The sequence below is a fragment of the Cricetulus griseus genome (assembly GCF_003668045.3).
Source record: "Cricetulus griseus strain 17A/GY chromosome 1 unlocalized genomic scaffold, alternate assembly CriGri-PICRH-1.0 chr1_1, whole genome shotgun sequence".
NCBI classification, from domain to species: Eukaryota; Metazoa; Chordata; class Mammalia; order Rodentia; family Cricetidae; genus Cricetulus; species Cricetulus griseus.
In genome coordinates this window covers 268,572,592-268,595,369 of record NW_023276807.1, presented here as the reverse complement: position 1 = coordinate 268,595,369, position 22,778 = coordinate 268,572,592, and the positions used below count along the sequence as shown (strand labels likewise).

The window sequence follows — 22,778 nt, the reverse complement described above, 5'->3', positions numbered from 1 at the left end:
TGTGTGTGTGTGTGTGTGTGTGTGTGTGTGTGTGGTGTGTGTGTGTGTGTGTGGTATATGTGTGTGTGTGTGTGTGTGTGTGTGTGTGTGTGTGTGTGTGTGTGTGTGTGTCATGTGAGATGGTGCCTGGCACATAGGTAATTAACATTGATTAATTGAATTTTTGACTGTATAAACGACATGGTAATTTTAGGGATTATCCTAATTTACACATTTTAAATAAATATGCTGTATAGCTTAGTTACATTTCTGTTACTGTGATAGAACACACCATCAACACCAGCAACTATGGGAAGAGTGGATTTGTTTTTGGCTTATGAGTGTAGAGGTATAAGAGTTTGCCATGGAGTGGGTAGAAGCCTGGCACCCAGCAGAGAGCATGGTAGTGGAAGCAAGAGACTGACAGCTCAGTCCTCAAATGGGAGTGTGAAACAGAGATCGTGAACTGCAAGTGACTCTCGATTTAAATTCTCAAAGCCCACCCCAGTGACATACTTCCTCCAGGAAGGCTATGCCTCCCGAGCCTCCGGAAACAGCACCACCATCTGGGGACCGAGTGTTCAAATATCTATGTCTGTGGGAGACAAGTCTCATTCCAGTCATTACACTAGTTTTGATAAGTATTGTGTATTGGTGTTTGTGTTACTTTGGCTTTGTGGAAAAGTAGATAAACCACTCAAGACTAACAGGTCTCAAACAAAACCAGTATTGCGTGTTTTGTTTTTGCTTTTGTTTTCAATGGGGCTTAGCTTCATTCCAGAGTTCATTTTAAATTTAATTTGGTTTTTACAATAAGAGCGTAATTTTGCATGTAAGTACCAAACATCTGGTTTACTTTTTGTTTGAAAGTGATATGATTGAAATTCGGTACAGAAGTCTATTTGTAATTAAGGAAAAACAGTTTGAAATTTTATAAATTAAGTTCTATTTAAATGGCACTTTGGAATTATTCCAGGTAAATGGATGGATATACTTCTTTGGAGTGGGAGAAACTTTTTTTAAAGTCTATTACAGGTCAAAATGTAGAACTTCCATATATTCACCTTTTGCAAAAAGCGTGAAGAATGACAAATTTCACAAGTGAAATTTAAAGTTGACCTGAGGCAGTTTTAGATTGTTGAGCCTTCAAATTTTATTCATGGGATGTTTTTAGAGACGCTCTATGGTTTGTTCACTCCGGTTAATGCTGGGCAATCCATCTATGTGTCTGTCAGATGGACATTTTGATACTTCAAAACTTCCTCTTGCGCAAAATCCAGCCACGGCAGCCTGCGAAGAAAATGAGATTTCTGGTTGGTTCTTCGAAGCCACGGGTTATCTTTTTAGAACATTGAAGGGTGTAATAAGTCAAACAGGACAAATACAACTTTTTACTAGGTCAGCCACCGCCACCCCATTAGCATTCATAAACCAACAATTTAAATGCCATAAATTACTGGCTGGTTCTAATACCCTTGAGAGATAATAGAGATCTGTAACTCTGGGTGTCGAGACCTAGCAGAAGACAGCTTGCTGTCTCACCCTCGGTGGCTGGAGGTGTGTCTGCAGGTGGCCGGACCCTCGCTAGTCCCTAGACTAGGACAGTTAGCTTCAGGCATGCCCCATCTGGGCTGACACAGTGACCCTGTCACACTGTAGGGTTTGTTTAGAAATAACTGGATAAAAGTTTCTTAAGTTAAAAAGGCTGAGAAACCCTGGAAGCAGCTGGCTTGTGAAAAGACACCAGAGGGCTTTACAGTATTTCTTTCCCTACCCCTTTGATGTCTCGGAGATCAGTCGTATGACAGGTAGTGTCTGTTGGCATTAAAACCTCAACGTCTTATCAGACCGTGGATCAGCCAGGAGTGGGATAGGTTTGGATTCCTTCCCTGTGTCCTGTCATTTAATAGCAGCATCATTTGTTTATTTTGGCTATTTAAACTTATCCAAATCTTGTCACTTTCATTATCTTGCTCCACCTGTAGTCTTAACAAAATGACAACCAATAAAAGAAAACACTCTGGTCTCTGCCTCCATGTGTCTGCCCTGCGGGTCTGCAATGCCCTTTGTTCTCTTGTCCAGCCCTCTTGGTGCTGGCCCTGTCCATTTAGGTGAGATGCAAAGCCTGAAATAAAAACTCACAGGACAGGATTCCCATGAATCGTTGGTTAGAGTGAGATTTTTTTTTTTTTTTCAAGACAGGGTTTCTCTGTGTAGCTTTGGAGCCTATCCTGGCACTCGCTCTGGAGACTCGCTCTGACCTCGAACTCACAGAGATCTGCCTGACTCTGCCTCCCTAGTGATGGGTTTAAAGGTGTGTGCCACCAACGCCCGGCCCTAGAGTGAGATTTCAACTCAACTTTTACTATCCTCTCAAAGTGCCTATAGCTAGGGATTTGCTATAAGCTACCTGGATATTCTTTGTTTGTATATTTAGGGCATGCGTGTGTGGTGTATGTTCTTCATGTAATATGTGTGGGTAAGTCAATGTGGTGGTCTGAGGTTGACATCAGGAATCTTTGTGAATCACTCCCCGTCTCGTTTTTTGAGACAGTCTGTCACCAAACCTGGAGCTCACCAATTTGGCAACATTGGCTACCTGGTTTGGTCAGTAAGCCCGAGGGATCCACCTATCTCTGTGCACCCCCCACACTTCCTCACTGGTGTCCGAATTCCTCATTCATAGCCCTGTGCTGTGCTCAGGTGGTCAGGTTTGTCGGCAAGCGCCTTTCCCCACCGTGCCAGTGAGCACAGATATTTGAATAAGACAATGAGATGGCGAGAGCTTAGCCTTGAAGTGGCCACAATGGAGAGTTCCAAAGGTCAAACACTCTTGGTCACTGTAGGAATAGCATCTGTTCTCCAGACATGGGGAAAAGACAGGGTGAATTCACTTGTTGGTCTGGTCAGGGTAAACTTTCTTACTCGTGTGGGTGTTTTGACGTCAGACTCGGAGGCACCAGAACGTGGCACCAGCGCTCATGGTGATGGCGACCTAGAACTGAAGGCGTGCAGAGGGTAATTCCTCTGAGAGTCTCCGCCCCCTTGTTTAGGCTCTGGGGCACAATTCAGTGTGCAGCTCTTTGTCTACTCAAAAAGAACAAATTACCCCATTATTTATTTCACTGACCTCCCCCTTTTTATATTTACAATAAAGTTTAATTTATGTATTATGTGCTCGGAGAGACAAGCAACAATAGCTAATAATGAAGTAGAAAAGACTACAATGGAAGGCATTTAAGAGTTTTGGATTACTTGTTTCTGGAACATTCCATTTAATGTTTTTAGACCATGGGTTGCTAACAGATGAGAGTCAGCTGCTCTGTGCTCTGCAGAGGCCACCATGTTTGGACAGCTCCTGGATGGCAACGTCTGAGAAGCCTTTGCCCCCAGAAAGTCCATGTTTATAGTAAGGCAATTTGATCTTTTTTTAATGCCCCTACAGTTTTTCATAAGCAGCATGAAATACTGGGATATACACTTAATTCTAGCTATTTTTTATTTCTTTAGTAAACATACTATTAATTTTTGTGCTTTCAGAGAACCCATCTTCCAGTTTCCTTCTGTTCTGATGGACTATTAGTTGCCTTTCTGCTGCTGTGATAAAATAGCCATGACCATGGCCGTTCTGCTGCTGTGGTAAAATAACCGTGACCATGGCCGTCATGGTGGAAAGCATGGATGGAGGCAGGAGCAGGAAGCAGAAGGACTCCATTTCCTCAGCACACAGGAAAAAGAGCAGGAAGCAAAACAGGGTTACAGCTCTTAAAGCCCCTGATGACTTACTTCCTCCATCAAGGCTGTCCTCTTAAAGGTCGCATGACCCCCAAACAGCACCACCAATAGGGACCAAATGTTTAAATCCATGAGCCTATGGGGACATTTCCTGTTGATGAAACCACCACACATGGTTGGTGCTCGTTGTCAGTCAGACAGAATCAAGAATAACCTAGTAGACAGACCCTGGTGCACGGCTTTTGTCTTGATTGCCTCAATTGAAGTGTGAAGCCCTGCCCTCTGTGGGTGGCTCTGTTCCCGGGCTCGGAGCTTGGACCACGACTCTTCCTGATTGTGGATGCAACAAGACTCACGGCTATGAGTCTCTCCTCCCTGCTTTCCGCACACTGGTGGACTAAACCCTTGAACTGTGAGCACAAACACATTCTTACTCCCTTAAGTTGCCTTTGCCGGGGTGCTTTAGCACAGCAACAGGAAAGGGAAACATGAAAATAGTCTTTTTTGCCTGGCGTTGGTGGCGCACGCCTTTAATCCCAGCAATCGGGAGGCAGAGGCAGGCGGATCTCTGTGAGTTCGAGGCCTGCCTGGTCTCCAGAGTTCCAGAGTGAGTGTCAGGATAGGCTCCAAAGCTGCACAGAGAAACCCTGTCTCAAAAAATCAAAAAGAAAAAAAAAAGAAAAAAGAAAAAAAAAGAAAAGAAAGAAAAGAAAATAGTCTTTTTAAAAAGTTATTATGAGATTCTGTCTCGAAAAACAAAACAAAACAAAATAAGTTATGAAGTTCTAAGTTTTAAGCCTGCCAATAGCAGGTGACCAGTCAGTTTCTCGATTGTTCTCTAGGTCACCTCTGTGAGGTTTGCGCTTCTCCCCTTCAGCCTTCTTTTACATCATGAGTAAAATACGCTAATATGAGGCTGTCGTATACATCACTCTTCTACCTACAATTTAGATGGAGGGGTTGGATGCAGAGCTCATTCATCTTGAGTTTGTGTCTCTCCGTGGAACCCTCAGAAGTCTTCGGTTCTTTGACTCTTCACGCCGTTTTGTTTTCTTTGATAAACTTGAGGACACACACAGGATCTGGACAAAAGCAGGGTGACTGTGCTGATTAGGTTTTTATTGCCACTTGACACAACCTAGGGCCACCTGGGAAGGGGGAGCCTCAATGGAAGTATTGCCTCAATCAGACTGGCCTGTGGTCATGTCTGTGAGCTGTTACCTTGACAGATGGTAGATGCGGGAGGGCCCAGCCCACTGTGGGTGGCACCATCCCTAGGCCGGCGGATCGAGGCTGTATTTAAAAAAGCTAGCAGGGAGCAAGCGAGGGGTCAGCGAGCCAGAAAGCAGCTCTCTTCCATGGTTCTGACCTGAATCCCTCAATGATGGATGGTGACTTGGAAGTTTAAGGTGGAATAATCCCTTTCTTCCTCAAGTTGCATTTGGTCAGAATGTTTTGATCACAACAGAAAGCAAATTAACAGTGGTCATGCATCTGAGAGAAAGTTCATAGAAAGATGAGGCTTAGCTGGAAAGTGCATTGCCCTGAGAAGTCCAATAAATACAGAATTATGTGTTCTGATCTGAGCAGGGAAACACTGTGCTCAGCTGCTTTTCCTGCTACAGTCTCGATCCCATTTCTGAGAATGTGTTTTGTTTGTCTTGCTCGTTTTTGTTTGTGGGCATCAAACTATGTAGGCGAGGATGGCTTTGAGCTCCTGATTCTTGCCTCCGTGTCCCTAGTGCTGGCCTGACAATCGTGTGCCACCTCACTTGGTTTTTTGTGGTGCTGGTATCAAACACACCGTGCATGCTCAACTCTACTGTGACTGAGCTGCGTTGCTACCCTTGCCCCGATAGCATTATGGCTGTATGCACTGCACAGCCTGAGCTGGCTGGCTTGTCACCTCTGCCTCCTGGTTGTAATGTCTTGGTGAATTAAAACTCTCTTACTCCTTTCTGATGAAAATGTTAACAGCTTCCAATTGTGACTAGTAGGTCCATTCAGCTTTCAGGGAACCTTTCAGAGACGAGCCACGGGACTTTCATCTGAGGGAGTGGAGTCCATGACAGCCCGAGAGATTGGATCCTGTCATGATTTTATTTCATTCTGAACCTACACTGGTATTATTTAATGCAACCAAGTTTTGAATGCCAGTAGAGAACACAGCTGAGGTCATGGTCTGAAAGGACTTTGATGTCCCGCAGAAGCCTGGCTTCCCCCTAATACGCATGAAAAGCTTGTGCGGTACGGCTCTTAGGGGATGAATATTTGTCCCTGTGGGTTACAATAGCAGACATAACCTGTGAGTGATGGGAAATGCCGGGCAGAATATGGATTTGGAGGAAAAGGGGTAAGAACGAGTATGAAAAAAATTAGCCATGGAAATCTACAAATATGAGGCCGAGAATATTCTTGCAGGCATGTCAGCAGAGTTTTACAGTGACAGCAGGCGTGTTCCCATATCCTGCAAGTGGAGAATTTCTGATTTTAAAAAGAAAAAATATTCAACCAAACAACTCCAGAGTCAAACCCTTTTTTCCTTACATAGGGAATTTCTACTCTCTCCTTAGCTCACGGATTCTGTGGGAGAGAGAGCAGGGCAGTTATGATATGATTATGATATAGATGACTTTTAACTATCCATAAGCAAACGCATGCAGATTTTTTTTTAGCATAACATGAATTAATGAAATAGTTTGGAAGTCGTTTTATTTAGTAATGCAAGAGGGCACTGTGTGGCTGAAGGGTGTTTGGTGTGTGTGCACACATGTGCCGGAACATACAGAGGTCAGCATTGGCTGACCCAGGTTCCTGAGACATCCTCGTGAACCTGGCTTTCACCCATCCAGCCAGGTGGACTGACCGGCGAGACCCAGGGATGCTGCCTCTGGCTTTCCAGCACTGGGGTCACAGGCGTGCTGCCACACCAGGTCATTCACACGCGTTCCGGGATCTGACTCGGATCTTCATACCTGCACTGCGAACACTTTCCTCTGAAGCCATCCCGGCAGCCCTCTAGAGAAAGCAGAATCACTTGGAGTCCTTTCCTCATCACAGTGGTGTGAGCAGAGAGCCCCCTCAGTGCACCAAGTACGCTGAGCGGTGGGTTCACTGGAGTAGGGCAGCAGGGACACATTTTCTGTGTCCGACATCAGCGATGAGGAGGAGAGACTCGCAGTAGAAGCAGAGGCTGAGGGAGAGGAGTTCTCCCGAGAGTAGGGACTCGGGCAATGGGGATAATCAAGGTTCCCCTTTGGCGTGGATTGAAGAACAGATAGGAGAGATAGGGAGGTCAGCATGGAATCTGTGAGTTTCCGTTTGTGCCGTTGGCAGCTTTGTGCCAAGGGACGTCACTCACGGCAGTTATGGAGGCACTTACTGGTTTAGATGTGATTAACCCCCAGACATTCAGCTCTGAGTATTTTGTTTTTTTCCTCGTAAGGCACCTTCTGATTTAGGGCGTTGCACTAAGGGTGTTGTGTGGGCGAGGCAGAGCAATCGAATGACACTGGATGTTAAATATTCTGAAGCTGCTAAGAAGGAACACAGAAGGAAGAGCAAGACGAATTCGTCCATTTGTTGCGTTTTATCCTGCCTTCCTTGAGGTAGAGGCAAACCAGATCCATATAAATGTGCGTGTCTTTTCTGAGCGCTCACAGCCCCAGTGGGCATGGGCTGTGGAGGTGCCGAGGTGGGGGGAAGGGGGGTCCTGGGGCTGGGGGGTATTTCTTTTCACTGCCCCCCACACAGCTTACCCTCACGCTTTTGTATCAGGGCCAAGTTTCTGGGTTGCAGCTGCCACAGGAACAAGTTGGAACATTCCTCTTGTTTTGAGCTTGACCACTGGTGATTTATTTGTTTTCCCACCTTTCCTGACATCCAGAATTGGTGACCTCTTCGTCCCTTCTCTGGGTGGTCAAGTGCCCGCCAGGCACAGCACTGGTCTCCGTTCTCATGATGGCATCCCACAGTGTCTCTCTTCTAAGTGGGTAAAACTGAAAGTGCTGGTCTCTGTGCATTCACCTACTCTTCACCCGGCTGTGAAGAAATGCTTTTGGGATTCTGGTGTTGAATCAAATCAGGCACCTTGTCTCAAGCTAGACCCAGAAGTCTTCAAAGACTTCATGTTCTTTGTTCTCGTGTACCTTGATGCCTAGGGGGACACAGACGTAAGACCGTATGGCGTAAGAACCAAAGCACTGCACTTGTGGAGGGCCAGGAATCCTGAAGCAGATTTGAGAAGCATGGCCATTGGGCATGGGAGGGTCTATGGAGAAGCTGAGGGTGAACCTGGCACAGGGGGCGGGTGTTGCTGGGCTGGTGGTCACAAGAATGGGGGGGGATGGCACACCCAGCCCGGGGAGGAAGGAAGTCAGTCAGGCAGGTGCCACTCTGTCCTGGAGAAACAGCATGTCCTTCTGTGTGCGAAGACACCTGCCGGCTTGACCTTTCTGTACTTGTGTAATCTCCATTTTACGGGGGAACCCATAATGAGCCAGAAGGACCTCATCCCCAGTTTTATTTATCCCAAACAGTAAGGTATTGTCACAGGTCCTAATTTTATAACTACGTGACAACTAGTTCACATTTAACTGCATTGTCTATCCCTCTCGACTTATCAAATTTAGTGGAACTGGGTAGGACATATGACAGCTTCCTCCTCTTACTGCTCTGAGTACCTGCTGCTAGATCTTCACCCCACAAAATGACTTCACAGTGAGTGGCACGAGACCTATACACATGAATAATTAATTTGAAACTCACGCAAGTGAATATATCACCTGCGTTTATTTTTGTTATAAGTAATGGCGAATCCTTCATACGTAACTGTCCTACCTTTGGTTGTTTAAAAGTGAGTCTATGTAGCATCTTACAAAGCTTACGTTGTTTCCCTGTAGAGGGCAGCTGCAGAGCACTGGCCGTCTGTCCCTCCTCTTTCCCCAGGACTACCTCTCCACAGGCTTTTTCTATCACAAGGACTTTATCATAGGGATAGCAGGGGACATTTGTCTTAAAAGTAAAAATGCAGTTTGGTGCCCCCCCACTCTTCCTCCTTCACAAGTAATAAAACTTTGGTGCTTAATCAGGGTTCCAGATGTTTGCATGTATTTATTTATTCGGATATTTATAGTGTCTTTGTCAAGCAGTTTGCCTCCCTGGGTGCATTCCAGAAATTTTAAAAACATACATTGTAAAGCCACAAAGATCAAAGGCCTGGGTCTTGTGAACTCTCTGCAGCACGTTGGGTTGGGACAGTCCCTACAATGATTTATATTAAGAGAACAGAATGAAAGCTCTCACTGTCCACGTCGTGTTTTGTGGAATGTTCTGGAGGGAAGCTGATGGACCTGGCGGGACTCTCCCTGAAGGACCCCTCACAGTGCAGTCTTTCTCCTCTCCTGAGCGAGAGAACTGCTTGGAGACCCCCCTCGCCCCCGACAGTGCTGGGCCTGTAACCTCCCCAGCAGCCAAAGATTCACTTCTCTCCATTTATGTATAGTTGGTTGTTATTACAGAGTCTCATGATTAGTCCAGAGTAGCTGGAACTCTGTGTAGCCTGGGCTGGGCTCTAACTGGTGGTCCTCCTCCTCAGTCTCTTAAATATTGGAGATTAGCATGCACCATCCACCATGCCTGGTTTTCTGTTTTGTTATTTGTTTCCCTGCTATTTCCTCCTTTAAAATACAGAAGTTAACTATTTCTTTATCCCCTTGAATATTGATTCTGCTACGCAGAACCTTAAACTGCCCTCTGCAAGTCTGGGTTTTATTTTCTCTATTATTTTAAGAATGTGCAATAGCTACTCGTGCATGGGAGCAGTGAGATTTCTTACTGTGAGCGGTTAATGGTGCTGACTGGTCTCTGGAAAGGAGAAAGACCCCCCAGGAAGAAGCATCAGCTGAGCCTGGTGGAGTCACGCAGTGTCACAGAAACCCGTGTTCCGAGTGACGGCCTGCTTGGGTGGAGTCCCTCATGAGCAGGTCTTGGCAATAACAACACATTGCCTGTAGTGGCTGTGAGGTGGGCACATGCAGACATGTTCCCAGCTTCTCCCTGGAGCGCCTGGCATTTTGGGTGTTTGACTTAACACTTCTCTTCTGCCCAGTGAGATTCCCACCCTTAGGTGAGAAGGCAGGAAGAAACTGCACCCAAGCCGTTGAGTTCGGCCTGCGGGGCTGGGGGATTCTGTGTTCTTCATCTTCGTATGTTTGACAGAAACATCTAGTGTTAGTACCAGACAGCCTCAACCCCGAGGATGCTGGCTAGCTAGTCAGTAACCAGAGAGATGTAATGTTACCCAGATTCTGTCTCTCTACCAATGATGCTGAGAGTACCCTTTAGCAAGGCTACTGGTCGCCCAGCCAGGGCTAGGTAATATTCCCTTGAGACATCCTTTAACTATTAATAAAATCATTTTTCACTTTAAAAATTTTAAGTTATGTCTGAAAAACTCATATGGCTGATGTTTTAAACAGGCCCATTTCATGTTCTGATTTCCTCCTGTTAGAACATAGACTGGAATTTAACCAGAAATAGATGTTGTTGCCCTGACTGAACATTTGGAATCTCTCAGGCCCAAGGACAAGCTAACATCTTAAAAATGTCATTTCTGTATTTTTTTTTATCTGTAAATAATGCTTTTGGGGCTCCTAGCTGTAGCATATTTTCCTGTAATCACCTGTGGTTAGTGTTTATGAAATTTATAATTGAAGTTCATTAAATAAGCGAAAAGCCAGTCAAAATATTTTCTCTTCCTAGCATCGGTAGGGGGTTTTTCTTTGACTTTCTTCTTTTTGTAGGTGACAGGGATGGAGCCAGAGTCCCATGCAGCTAGGCAAGCAGGCGGTCCACCAAGCCCCATCCCCAGACTGTGCCATTGGTTAGAACATTCATTGAAATGCAATCGCTAGGTTTTTATCAGATCCTGAAATAACAGGGTTCAAGGAAAGAAACTTGAGTCTGAGAATTTTGTATTTTATAATCCTCATATCATTTTTTTTCCTTTTTGAGACAGGGTGTCCTGTAGCCCTGGCTAGCTTCAAACTTGCAGCACAGCCTAGGATCTCTCTGCTGACTATGGGCACGAACCCAATGCCTGTGGGTGCTGGGCCTCAGAGCCAGGCTCTTGTGCATGACAGGCTAAACTACCAACTGCCACATCCCCAATCGCTGTCTGACTTTATTAGACTTTAGTGTCACTGCTGCCTTTTGCTGTGCGTCTTTAGGAAAGTTTCTAAATTAAATATGAGTGAAAACATCTTACCAGGACAGCCTGGCTCGAGCTGTTGTGGAGCAGGATAGCCAGGTGGGGAGTGGGCCTTGTCTGAATCTGGAGTCTTCCTGACCTGACCTGTTGAGGTTTGCAAATAGCTTCTGCACCGACGAGAACATATTTACCCAGTTCTTTTAGTCACTGCCTTTTAGAAATAAAATTGAAAGCATGTTCTGGGCTGACGTGAGCCTCCTGGGGACTGGAACCCTAAACGGGTCCTGGTTTTGGCCTCATGTTGAGACATCAGAGATGAGTTGCAGATACACAGAGAATGAGGCCTTGCCTTCCTGGGCGTCGGAGGCTTGGCATTCCTTTGAGTTTGGTTCTGCTCTCCCCACCCATCTTGCTCCCTGGGCCCAATGCTCTCCTGGATCACCCTTCCCTGCTCACCGAGCATGACCTTACCTAAACCATAGTCTGGCATCACATGTCTCCTGGTGCATGTTCTTAGACACCGTTTTCTACCATAATGTGTGTAGTGCCTCCCTGCTCTAAATTCAAAAGCAGTCCCCCACTCCTACCCTGTGGCCCCTTGTACATATTATCTGTCTTTGCTTTCTATCACAGGAGGCCCATTTCCTAGACAGGTGTATAGAGGAAGCCTCCAGTCCTCCCTCTTTCCCCATCACTTCCCACCCCCTATTTAAAATCCTGGTCCGTCTCCAGCAGCTGTTTGGCTTTCTGTTCCTAGCTCACACCAGTCACAGAGGGAAAGCACTGTTGGCGCCTCCTAAAGGCCGTTAATCGGGCTTTTGGTTATGGAGACCCACTAATTACTAGGTTCTGATGGGGCTTCCTGACTTGAGATTGTGTTGGAAAATGGGAGGCTTTAATGACCCCATGATTGTGTTGATTTAGCCACGTCACTCACGGGGTGGGGTTCTGTTTTTGTTGGTATTTTGTACCTTAACTTGGAAATGTTTGCAAGGCACTGAAAAGTGGGCGTGCAGCAGGCCCCAGAATATGGGATGTGTCGTGTATTGTGAAGACAAGAAAATTGCTGGTGCTCTGCGGAGTAAGAAGGGAACGCCTCCTTATGCCTCTCCCTGAGTACCTCTGCGGGCTGGGTGGCACTAGTGTCCTTGTGGTCCCTCTGCCCTCAGTGGGCAGGGCCTTCCTTGTTGTTCTGCTTAGGTGCTGTCATCCTTACTCTTGGCCATGGCCTCCGGTCCCCTTCAGAGAGTGAGGTTTACTTTGCCGGGCTGCTGGCTGGGACAGTACTTTTACAGCCTCACCTGCCTCTCAGATGGGCTGCTGGAACTGGAACTGTTTGCCTGCCCCTTCACCGACTTATGCTGGCACAGCTTTCTTACCCAGCCCTCACCTACCTGCCTGGGGATGGCGCCACCCACAGTGTCAATCACCAGTAAAGACAGTCTGTCACAGACACGGCCACCAGTTCATCTGGTTGAGACCCCTCTTCCTAAGTGACTTTATGTTGTGTCAAGTTGACAGTGGATACTGGGATAATAGGATGCTAACTGCAAAAGTGATGGTCTGTCTTAGAATGGATGGGTGCGATGAGCAGAATGGTTCTAGGGAAAGGAGAGGTAGAAGTTTGAATTCTTTTCTCTTTATCGTGACAAAAGACAACTAAAGAATTTTCTATGGCGCCCGGTTTTAACCACAGTTGGGTGATGTTCAGTCCATGAGCACTGCTCGGCAGCCTTCACCCTCAAGCGTCTTCCGAACTTGGCGTCTTCCCAAACTGATTCTGTCTCATGAAACCCTGCCTCATGTTTGTCCCCTGCCCCAGCCTCTGGTACTCACCCTGTTGCCTCTGAGTTTACATACTCCAGGCACTTCCTGTAAGTGGAGTCTAAAATAGGTTTCCCTTTGTGAATAATGTTTTCCGGCATCATGGATGCCAGAGAAAAAGCCAAAATTTCCCTTCTTTTTGAGGCTGAGGGTGATTCTGTCTGTAGCATGCCCTTCATTTTGTCCCTTCACCTCTCATCAGACGCGGGGGGAGGGGGGGGGTGTTGCTTGGCCTTTTGTGAGCACCGCTGCTGTGGCTGACCGTGCTGACACCCGCATCTCCGCTTCTTTTTCTTCCGTGTGTCTATCCAGAAACAGACTTGCTGGATCGTATAGTCATGTTATGGTTCCTGTTTGGCGGTCCTGTCATACTGTTTTCTACAGTGATGGAAGCATTTACCCACCAAGGTTCTAGTCACTCCACGCGGTCACCAGCCCCTATTGTTTTCTGGCTTTTGATGGTGGCCCTGCTCCTGGCTGTGAAACACAGATTCCTTTCTTTAGTCAGTAGATGACAGCATACAGCTTTGTGGTCTCAGCAATGGGGAGAGCTAGGTCCCCTGAGGCAGTGGGGCTACAGACTCCCAAAGCACTAGGGGTCCTGGGACCTTGTTTTGGGAGTGGGGGTATTTTCTTGCTGCTCTCATGTCACCTGTCCTTCTAATGCCTTCTATTTTACTGCCTTACACTTGAAATTTAGATCAAAAGCAAACTTTATTTAGATTTATTCTGTTTCTCGACACATTTCCTGCCTTTCTTTTGACAGGATTGGCATAAGAAGTATTTTTAAGCAGTAAATTAATTTAAGTGGCAAGTACCCCACCTGAATTTTGTTACACATTAGCAGTCTAGATAAATGGATATTATAATCACTGAGCATTCTGGCCCAATAGTCCAGGGTCCACATGGGAGACGCTACAATAGTGATAATATTCTGTCAGTCTGGGTCAGGGAAGAGGGGAAAGAAAAACCCAGGGTGTATTTTCTTATTTGTATTTATAAGATGCCTGTGGGGAGACTGGAAATGCCTCGTGGCAGTCTCTGTGGCTAAAGGCACGGACGGAGATAAGGCCCGAAGGGTGCTGCTGCCTTGCAGGTCCTCGGAGGAGAGACAGGGCAGGTCGGTTAATCAACAGTGGTGCCTGACAGTCGCCTCCCTCACCAGCAAAGATACTCGGCCCCCGTAAACTCACCATTCCCTTGAAGAATGCCATCTATTTTTAATGACTTTATTGATTTGACGATTGGTTACAATGAACTGTATTTATTGCTGAAGTGTTCTGTTCCCGTCAGCACTTTAATACATACGTCTACTCCGGCACTGCTTTGATAGACTGTAAAACTGCTTATATTTGCAGGAAAATTTGTTTTGCCATGCTATGTTTATGTTAGATGCGGTGTGACTTTTTTCCCTCCTCGAAATCATTTTATATCGTAGCTTTAGCTGGGAAATAGACACATTCAGAGCTGCTAAATGTCATGTGTTGTTGAGGTAACGAGAGCAAAATGAAGGGCTCACAACTGAGAGATCACAAAAACCATTTGCAATTTCATATAGCCAGTTCTCTAATGCTTTATTTTTTTCCTGTTGTGTGACGACATCACAGTGTTTGCATCACAGTTTATATATGTATTTACTGGATACCTAGTCTAGCCTGCATTTACTGTTATAATCTGCATATGATTTTAATATTTTGCATGCAAGAGCCAGAAACATGGAACTTTATTTCCCACTGCTCACTATATGAGTGGAGTTGAAATAGATTTTTTTGTGAGATTTCTTAAGTCTCTCATCTAAATGATGTTGTATCTAGTAAGCTTTGGTGTGTGCTGAGGAACACAATTTTGAGATATGAGCTGACAGATATATTTCAAAAATAGTTCTTTCTCTTCCATAAAATATCTTAGTACACACTTCCTTCTTCAATGAAGAGAAATAGACTTTTTATCTAGTTGGTTTTTTTGAATTTTAATTTAATTAATGTACTTATTCCCATGTTAGGGGTGGAACCCAGAATGTCCTGCATGTCTAAACACTCTACAACCAAACACCATTTCCAAGCAAAATTTTATTTTTACCTATGTGATAAAACCAGTAATAACCCAGTGATTAATAATGCTAGGGTTAGGACTTTTGCTAGGGTTAGGACTTCCCCTCTCTCTGGCAACTAACTGTAGAGAGGAGTCCACTACCCGGTGTTGCAGCTGAAAAGACATTTTCAGCTACCTCTGGGATCTCTAGTTCAGATCCAAATGCATGATGGAGCGCAAAGGTCCCGTTTTAAATAAACAACACTTTTGTGAAACCACAGGGGTGCTTGCCATACTGGGACAGGCAAACCCCAGCAAATGCAGAGCAGTGTCTCTCTGCTGGATGTTTTCTCCACAGGAAGAAATGAACTTGCAGGACAGTTATAGAGTCTTCTGAGCAGTGCTCAGAGGCCTCTGGGAGTTATCAGTAGTGGGTCTGTGGGCTTTCACAGGGAGCTGCCTTATAAATGGGGCATTTAATTTAAAAGAGCCTTGTTGATAAGGGAGGCACAGGGAACCAAAATTGTCCGACGGGTTTTTGCTGGCTTGGCAAGTTGTTTGGATTTGCATAGCGGGGTAATCACTTCCTCCTAAGGCTGATCTCCTTTGGGGATGGGGGCAGGGGCGGTAGCTCTTAGTCTGGGCCTCTTTGCTGTGTGTCCAAAGCTTTTGGGTTGCTGTGGTCAGCTGTCCAGCCCTGTACTCATACAGAGCAGGAGAGAAGAGTTGCCCACTAGTGTTAACATCCCAGGCCCCGGGGGACTTTCGGACTCCCCTGGGCACAGGAGCAGCTGAACACAGCATGAATCATGCAGTCAGAGCAGCCTGCTCAGTCAGGGAGAGAAGAATATCACGCACAGAGGTTTGATGTCTTTTTATGGGCGAACAAAGGAGTTTCGATTCTTTCACGTTGAGTTTAGCTTAGCCATTGTGTGACAAAGGAGGTTTAATGAATCATTGTTTAGCTAAGAGCTTGCCAAGTATTTGACCATTAAATAGTCTCCAGTGTGTATAGAGTTCTCCTCTGACAGACTCTTGTTTGACTGTGATTAATTGGCATCGAATTGTTATTTAATTACCTCTGCAGAAATCTAAAAGCAGTTTGCGTTCTGATTAAGTTATTTGATGTAATAGCATTCATCAGCTCTGGGAAGGCCGGCTCAGGAGACATCTTGCAACCAAGAAGTCCGCCTTCTGCTGCTCAACACTCAAAAAAGGTCCCCAAAGTATTAAAAATTCAGAATCACAAATGTCGGTTTTACTTACAAGATAGAAATGTCTGACAGTGAGAACTTGCATTGTAAGTCAGCAAAGCTTCTGTTGAAATTTGTTTGAAGTTATTAGTTGGCCCATGTTAAACACTTCAGGCAAAGACGCCATTGAGCCTGCCCTCTTCTACAGCTCAAACACCTGCCACAGTTGCACCCGTTAGAGACATCAGCGGGCAAAGTCCACCGGCTGGATGCATTGGACCTTTAAGAGAAAAGGGAAAGAGACAGCGGGACACGGGTGCAGTTTTGGTTTGGGAATGGCTGACTTAGTGAGAGGGATGAAGACCGCCCCTAGGAGAAGGGTAGGGTTTGGAGTGGTGAGGCCCACACCTGTAAAGGAGATGCATGAACTTGGAGAATGGATGAGATGGAGGAACGGAAAGAGGTAGATGTTAAAAAAAAAAAAATGACATCCTGAAACATGCATGGCATTTTCAAAGGAGGCCCTGAACAATATCTGATACTGTCGGAGACATCAAGAAACCGGAGGGCCTCGGAACAGTGGCTGCTGGTTTTAGAAACCCGGGAATTAAACTCGACTGGGAATGCTGAGGTGGGGAGAAGGCTATGGTGGGCTTGGAAAAGATCCGAGGAGGGGAATAGTATTTTAAGAGTTCAGAATTCTTCATAAGAACAAGGTGATGGTTTGACTACTGAGATAACGTGTCTGGAGCTTTCCCTAACTGGGAAGACATGTGAATGAAAGCAGTTACTCTACTGTGTCCTCTGTTACAGAGCTTATCTAGACTTTTTAAAAAAGAAGAAATGCAGTAGTTGAAAGGATGTATTTTTTTAAAATCCCAACAAAGTTCTACGCATTTACATTTAGCATAGCCTAGCCAGCTTGGTGTAGCATCTGTTGGCAGTTCCCAGATATTAAAATGATCTCTGGAGATAGAAGTGAAGATCAGATTTGGGTGTTGGTTGATCTGTTTCCAGCACACCTTCGGTTATTTTACATAGGGCGGGTAGTAGGAGGGCCCATTGTCTTCAAGTTCTGTCATGTCCTGGCACCAAATGTTTTGCTGTCCTATTTTTGAGCCTTGCATACACTCGTGTAAGCGTTGGGGATAGAAAGAGCTGATTTTGCATATCTGATGGCAGTTGCCATTCAGGGTAATCTCGGCATCTAGTTGGATGCTGACCTTCTGTGGAAGTGGAATTCTTTGTTTGCACAAATGTTGTCTGTAGCTGCTGCCATCTTTGTGGGATCCCATTCTTGAGGCTGCTGGGTGTCTCCAGGCCTTTTTGTTTGTTTGTTTTTGTTTGTTTTGTTTTGTTTTTTTGTTTTTTGTTTTTTGTCCCGTTAAAACTCACTTTTCTGAACTAATTCATGAGCATGTGGCCATGAGTGCCAGTCAAGGGATGCTGGGTAAGGGAAACAAAGCGCACTTGGACATGTGAGTCGTTCATTCCTACAGTAGGAGAGGTCAAGATCGGCAGCTCCCTGCTTCTTTAGCAGCAGCAGTTCTGAGACTCCTGTGTGATTCACAGAGAGGCTTGTAGCTTCTCATCAGACCTGCCTAATTCCAGAGTTCGAGTCTTGGTGAGTCTTCTAGTGGTCTGCTCTTCCCTCAACATACTTAGGACTTGTGCCCGTCACTCTTGGGGCTGTATTGTTGGGATTCATGGGTAAAGAGCCACCCGGCCAGCCTTCCTTTTTTGCCTCCTTAATGCTTAGAAAAACTTTTAATGTTTTCTTCAGAACCAGGAGTCCCCGGGTAACTTGTGGAGTGTTTATCAGCCCTCCAGGGTCACTCTCTACCAAACTTGGAGCCACAGGCAGCTAGTTTTGCCTTGGGTTAGATAGCATGCCTAGGAGTGGGATGGAGTAGAACACAAGCCCTGGACTTAACTAATCAGCCATGACTTCATTAGACCCTCTGTCTGCGTCCATCCCTTTGCTTCTCATTCGTAAAGTCTCCACACTCACAGTAAGTCAGGGCATTTGATTTTGAGGTGGAGTTATTTTAAATGGTTCGCTTTGATTATGGTTACCCACGAGAGGGCTCCCGGAAACTCTTCTTCTGACCAGGAGTGATGGGCAAAGGACTCAACGCTGCTGCCATTATTCCGTCAGAAGGGCAGGGCGTCCCTCAGCGGGTCTGCTCCTAACCTTTCGTGCCAGCGCAGTGCCTGCCCAGCCTGACACCTTACCGGCTCATTCTTCCCAGGAGGTATTTAATAGAGCTTGCGGAAGTGTTCTGCAAGGCAGCGGTGGCGTGTCACAGACGTGTTGACAAGAGCACACCTTCTGAATACTGGGTGTGAGTGCAGCTTGGCACCCTCGCAAGTTGAAGTTAATTGAGCTAAATTCTTCATCTCAAAGTCACAGCCTCCCCGTTCATCTTTAAATGGGGACAGCCACTTTGTCGTAGTTCAGAGACGGTGTCTCTGATGTTCAGTGTCCGGTCTGTGCTGGTGTTTTAGAAGCTCAGTGTGAGTGCACTCAGATGACCACAGGGTCTTGCTTCAGATCTGCATGGTGAGGCAGCTGTGTCAGTTGGCGTGGGCTCCATCACACACACTCAGGTAGGCTTGATCTCTTGGGCCATCCTCGGTAGGTCCTACCTGACTGTCCCCAGCCAGCTCAGAGGTATGGAATGCCCTCTCATTCCAGTTGCCCCTCCCCACCCATGCTGTTGCCATTCTGCTTCCTCACAGATAGAGCAGTGAGTGAAAGACATGAATGAGACCTCTTCCCTACTCAGGAAAGTTTTAGTGGAGACCCCCCAGTCCTTCGGCTTTTTCTATTTCCATTCTGTACTCAAGTCTGTCTGTCTCCACAAACCGTAGGTCACACATTTTCTATCATCCAGGTAAATATTTGTTGGTCTTTGCCCTTTCCCACTTCTTAGTCCTGAAGGATGTCTTTCCCCGGCTCAGATTCTGCACTTACTGCCACCCTCTTCTGTGTCCTCCTTTCAGTCTTCTTCCCTTGAGAAACCGGGTTAGGCCAACCCAGCCAGACCCCGCCTTGCCACCCTCTCACGCAGTGGTCCTCTGAGTTACAGTTTCTGCATCATCACAATGTCTGGAGACTTGCCTGTGCTTTCTTGTTTCTGTCGTGTGTGTGTGTGTGTGTGTGTGTGTGTGTGTGTGTGTGTGTGTGTGTGTGTGTGTGAGAGAGAGAGAGAGAGAGAGAGAGAGAGATTCTGCTGCTGTCATGATGACTTCGCTCATACAGAGCTCTCTTTCCTTGTTCAGTTTAATTTTCCAAAGCTTTCCATTACAGGTGGCCAACTGCAGTCTCAAAATGCTATTTGTGTTGGCTTTTGCAAGTGTGCAAGAGAACACAACGTACAGCATCCACTACAGAGTCTTGTAATAATTTTCTATTTTTCTTGCTTATTGGTAGTCTGTTACTGTGCCTAACTTATAAGCTAAGGGATAGCACAGATTCCTGTGTGTGTGTGGTGGGGGCAGCATAGAGAGGGTTGGTGCGTCTGTGGTCTTCCACTTGCCGGTGAGTTCCGTCATGTGTCTCTAGACTGAAGACAGCCAGTGAGTGTCGCTTACACCCAAGCAACTGGAATTAAGCCTCGTAGTTTAGACCCACTGGATGTCACGTGGGAAGGTGACCCTGGCACAGATTCCATGCCTCAGTATCTCTTCAGCCAGAGTTCTTTTCTTATATATTTTTGTATGTTTGTTTTATGATTTTTATAAGGTGGCTGACACTCAACTTTGTCATCTCTAAAAATACGGGTATTTTGTTACTTCATAAGCTAATCCATGCTGAGCACCCCACTCCTACCCCAGGTGGTAGGTAACCACAGCTCTGTGTCCATGCAGCCTGAATATGAATGTGGATTTTAAAGTAACGGGTGTGGGAAGAGTAAGCTGTTAAACAGGACGAGGCCCAACAGACTAGACTACACTGTATTCTGAAAATAGATCCACACCTTTGGGGACAGCAGAAAGGAAAACAAAATTGTCTCTCATCCAACAGTGTAAGAAGTCTGTCTTCATGCATGCACATTAGGTATGTCTTCCCCCCCCCCTTTTTTCTTTTTTTATGACAATGTCTCATGTAGTTCAGATTGGGTTTGAACTTGCTATTTAGCCAAAGATAATTTCAAATTTATGATCTGTCTACCCCTCCCACCTGTTGCCAGGATGGTAGGCATGTACCACCAGAACAGTTTATGGGATCCTGGGATCTAACCCAGGGTTCTGTGCATGCTAGGTAGACTAAGCTGTGTCCTCAGCAAGGATGTGCAAGTTCATTTGGCTCAATTTTAATTACGTAAAGGTTGTTTGTCTCCACATCACTAGCATAAAATGGAGGCGGCTGCAGCTGGAGTCAGCGGGGGAAACAAACCACTCAGGTATACAAAGCCAAAGTCCTTGGGGTACAGCCTGCACCTGAGCAAGATAGTTGCTTCCAAAGGCATAGCAGCACTTCAGAACAACTTTGAATTGTTTGGGTCTCAAAATACTAGTTGTGGGTCGAGTAAAGATGTATTTTGTACTACACAGAGAAACCCTGTCTCGAAAAACCAAAAAAAAAAAAAAAAAAAAAGAAAGAAAGAAAGAAAGAAAGATGTATTTTGTAAAATCAGAAGCCTATAACCCACCTGAAATAGGTTCTGCCAAAGTATTTTAACTCTTTTCAGAGCTTTGTTACTTAAGGGGTTAGTTCGTGGTTGAGAATTCACAGAGCTCATTATTCAATGTTTTTTTTTTAATTTACTTTAAAAATTAAAACTTATTTTACATATCAATCCCAGTTCCCCCTCCACCAGCCCTTCCATTCCTACACACACACCAAGTTCCCATCCCACCCCTGTCCTCTCCTCAGGGAGGGTGAGGCACTCGAGGCACTCACTGGCTTTAGCAAGCCTGTCCTTTGTAGGTGTGATACTGTGGTGGTCAAGGTTAGTGATTGCAGGTGCAGAGTCTCTGCTGAGTTGGTTCTGATGAGGGGAAGGAGATACGTGGTGTCTCGGGTAGCTGACTGCCCTGGAATCTGGACTGAGCATATGCTCGTCCTTGAGGAAGCCAGAAGATGCTATCACAAGCTATGTATGCAAGCTGTGCCTTGGATGCCTGCTTCCTTTTCAGATTGGAGTTCTTCAAAGGATCACCTTAGGTCACTTTTGGTAAATGAGCTGTGTCCTCAAGAAGAGCTACATAGTTATCCAAACCTGACCATAGAGAAAGAAGTTCAAGTTATATTTGTTAGCCAGGGGGAAAGGACTAATGCCTTGGTGGATGGAGCTGAGGCAACCTTGAGACCCTTCCTGAAAAGATGGTTAAAGAGCCGAGAATTGATCAGAGTGAGGATACACAGCCCAGAGAAATGCCTGCCACCTGTGTCTTCCTTCCCCAGTGTTCCTAAAAACCTGATAGGATTGACATGCTAACTAAGATGCAAACTAAGTTATTTTAAATGAAATCCAGAGACATGTTGGTAATCATGAGAGATCAAGATAAGATGGAATTTCGTTTTTTTTTTTTTTTTTTTTTTTTTTTTTTTTTTGCACAGGCCTAGGACTTGGTCAAGAGGTTGAGTGGGGGTAATTGTAGATCCATTTCAAAGGGTTGTGTTTGGTCTTGCCTTGTTGACTTTAAAATGCTTTGTAAGATAACCATGTGTCTTGAGTAAGCCCAGGAAGAGCTGTGCAGGTAAGACTTGTGATGGTCCTGAATCAGGAAATGAAAGTAAAGAAACCAAAGGAGGTGCACAGAGAGCCAGATAAAGGGCCAGCCAACACTGTTGAAGCAAGTTGCCCTGAAGAATGAGTTTTCCCACAGAGACAGCCTGCCTGGGCTAGTGGGAGCTCACTAACTCTGGACTGACAGCTGGGGATCCTGCATGGACCCAACTAAGTCCTTTGAATGTGGGTGACAGTTACATGGCTTGATCTGTTAGGGGGGTGGCCTGGCAGTAGGACCAGGACTTTTCCTGGGTACATGAATGGGCTTTTTGGAGTCCACTCCCTCTAGTGGGATACCTTGCTCAGTCTTTGGGTTTTTTTGTTGTTGTTGTTGTTTTGTTTTGTTTTTGGTTTTTCGAGACAGGGTTTCTCTGTGTAGCTTTGGAGCCTGTCCTGGCACTCGATCTGGAGACCAGGCTGGCCTCGAACTCACAGAGATCCGCCTGCCTCTGCCTCCTGAGATTAAAGGCGTGCGCCACCAACACCCAGCTTTTTTGTTTTTTTTTTTTTTTTAAAGATTTTATTTATTTTGTATATAGTCTTCTGCCTGCATGCCAGCAGAGGGCACCCAATCTCATCCAAGGTGGTTGTGAGCCACCATGTGGTTGCCGGGAATTGAACTCAGGAACTCTGGAAGAATAGTCAGTGCTCTTAACAGCTGAGCCACCTCTCCAGCCCCACCTTGCTCAGTCTTGATACAGGGGAGAGGGGCTTGGTCCTGACTGAACTTGGTACACCACACTTTGTTGACTCCCCAGGTGAGTCCTTACCCTGTAGGAGGAATGGGTGGGAGGAGGGGAGGGGGGTGGGGCAGGACGAGGGGAGGAAGGGGAACTGAGGTTAGTATGTAAGCAGAAAATGCCTGATGTAGCATTGGGCCCCTGAGCGCCGAGGAGGATTGCTGTCCATCTAGTCGAGCTGAATTGACATGTTCCAGATTTAGGGGAAGAACTCAAAAAGTAAGGGGAAGGGTGAAAGTTAGTCGTGGGTACTTCATGTAAAGACAAGGGGCTTTGACTTTGGGAGAGAGGTCAGAGTTCTAGCTGTGACGCTGCTTGCGGCTTA

General features: G+C 45.8%; 1 protein-coding gene across 2 annotated transcripts in view; it reads left to right on the top strand.

Moving 5' to 3' along the window:
* Abcc4 (ATP binding cassette subfamily C member 4) overlaps positions 1-22,778 on the top strand; it is a 214,724-nt gene that overhangs the window by 112,596 nt on the left and 79,350 nt on the right. The gene's annotated exons all lie outside the window — the stretch shown is intronic.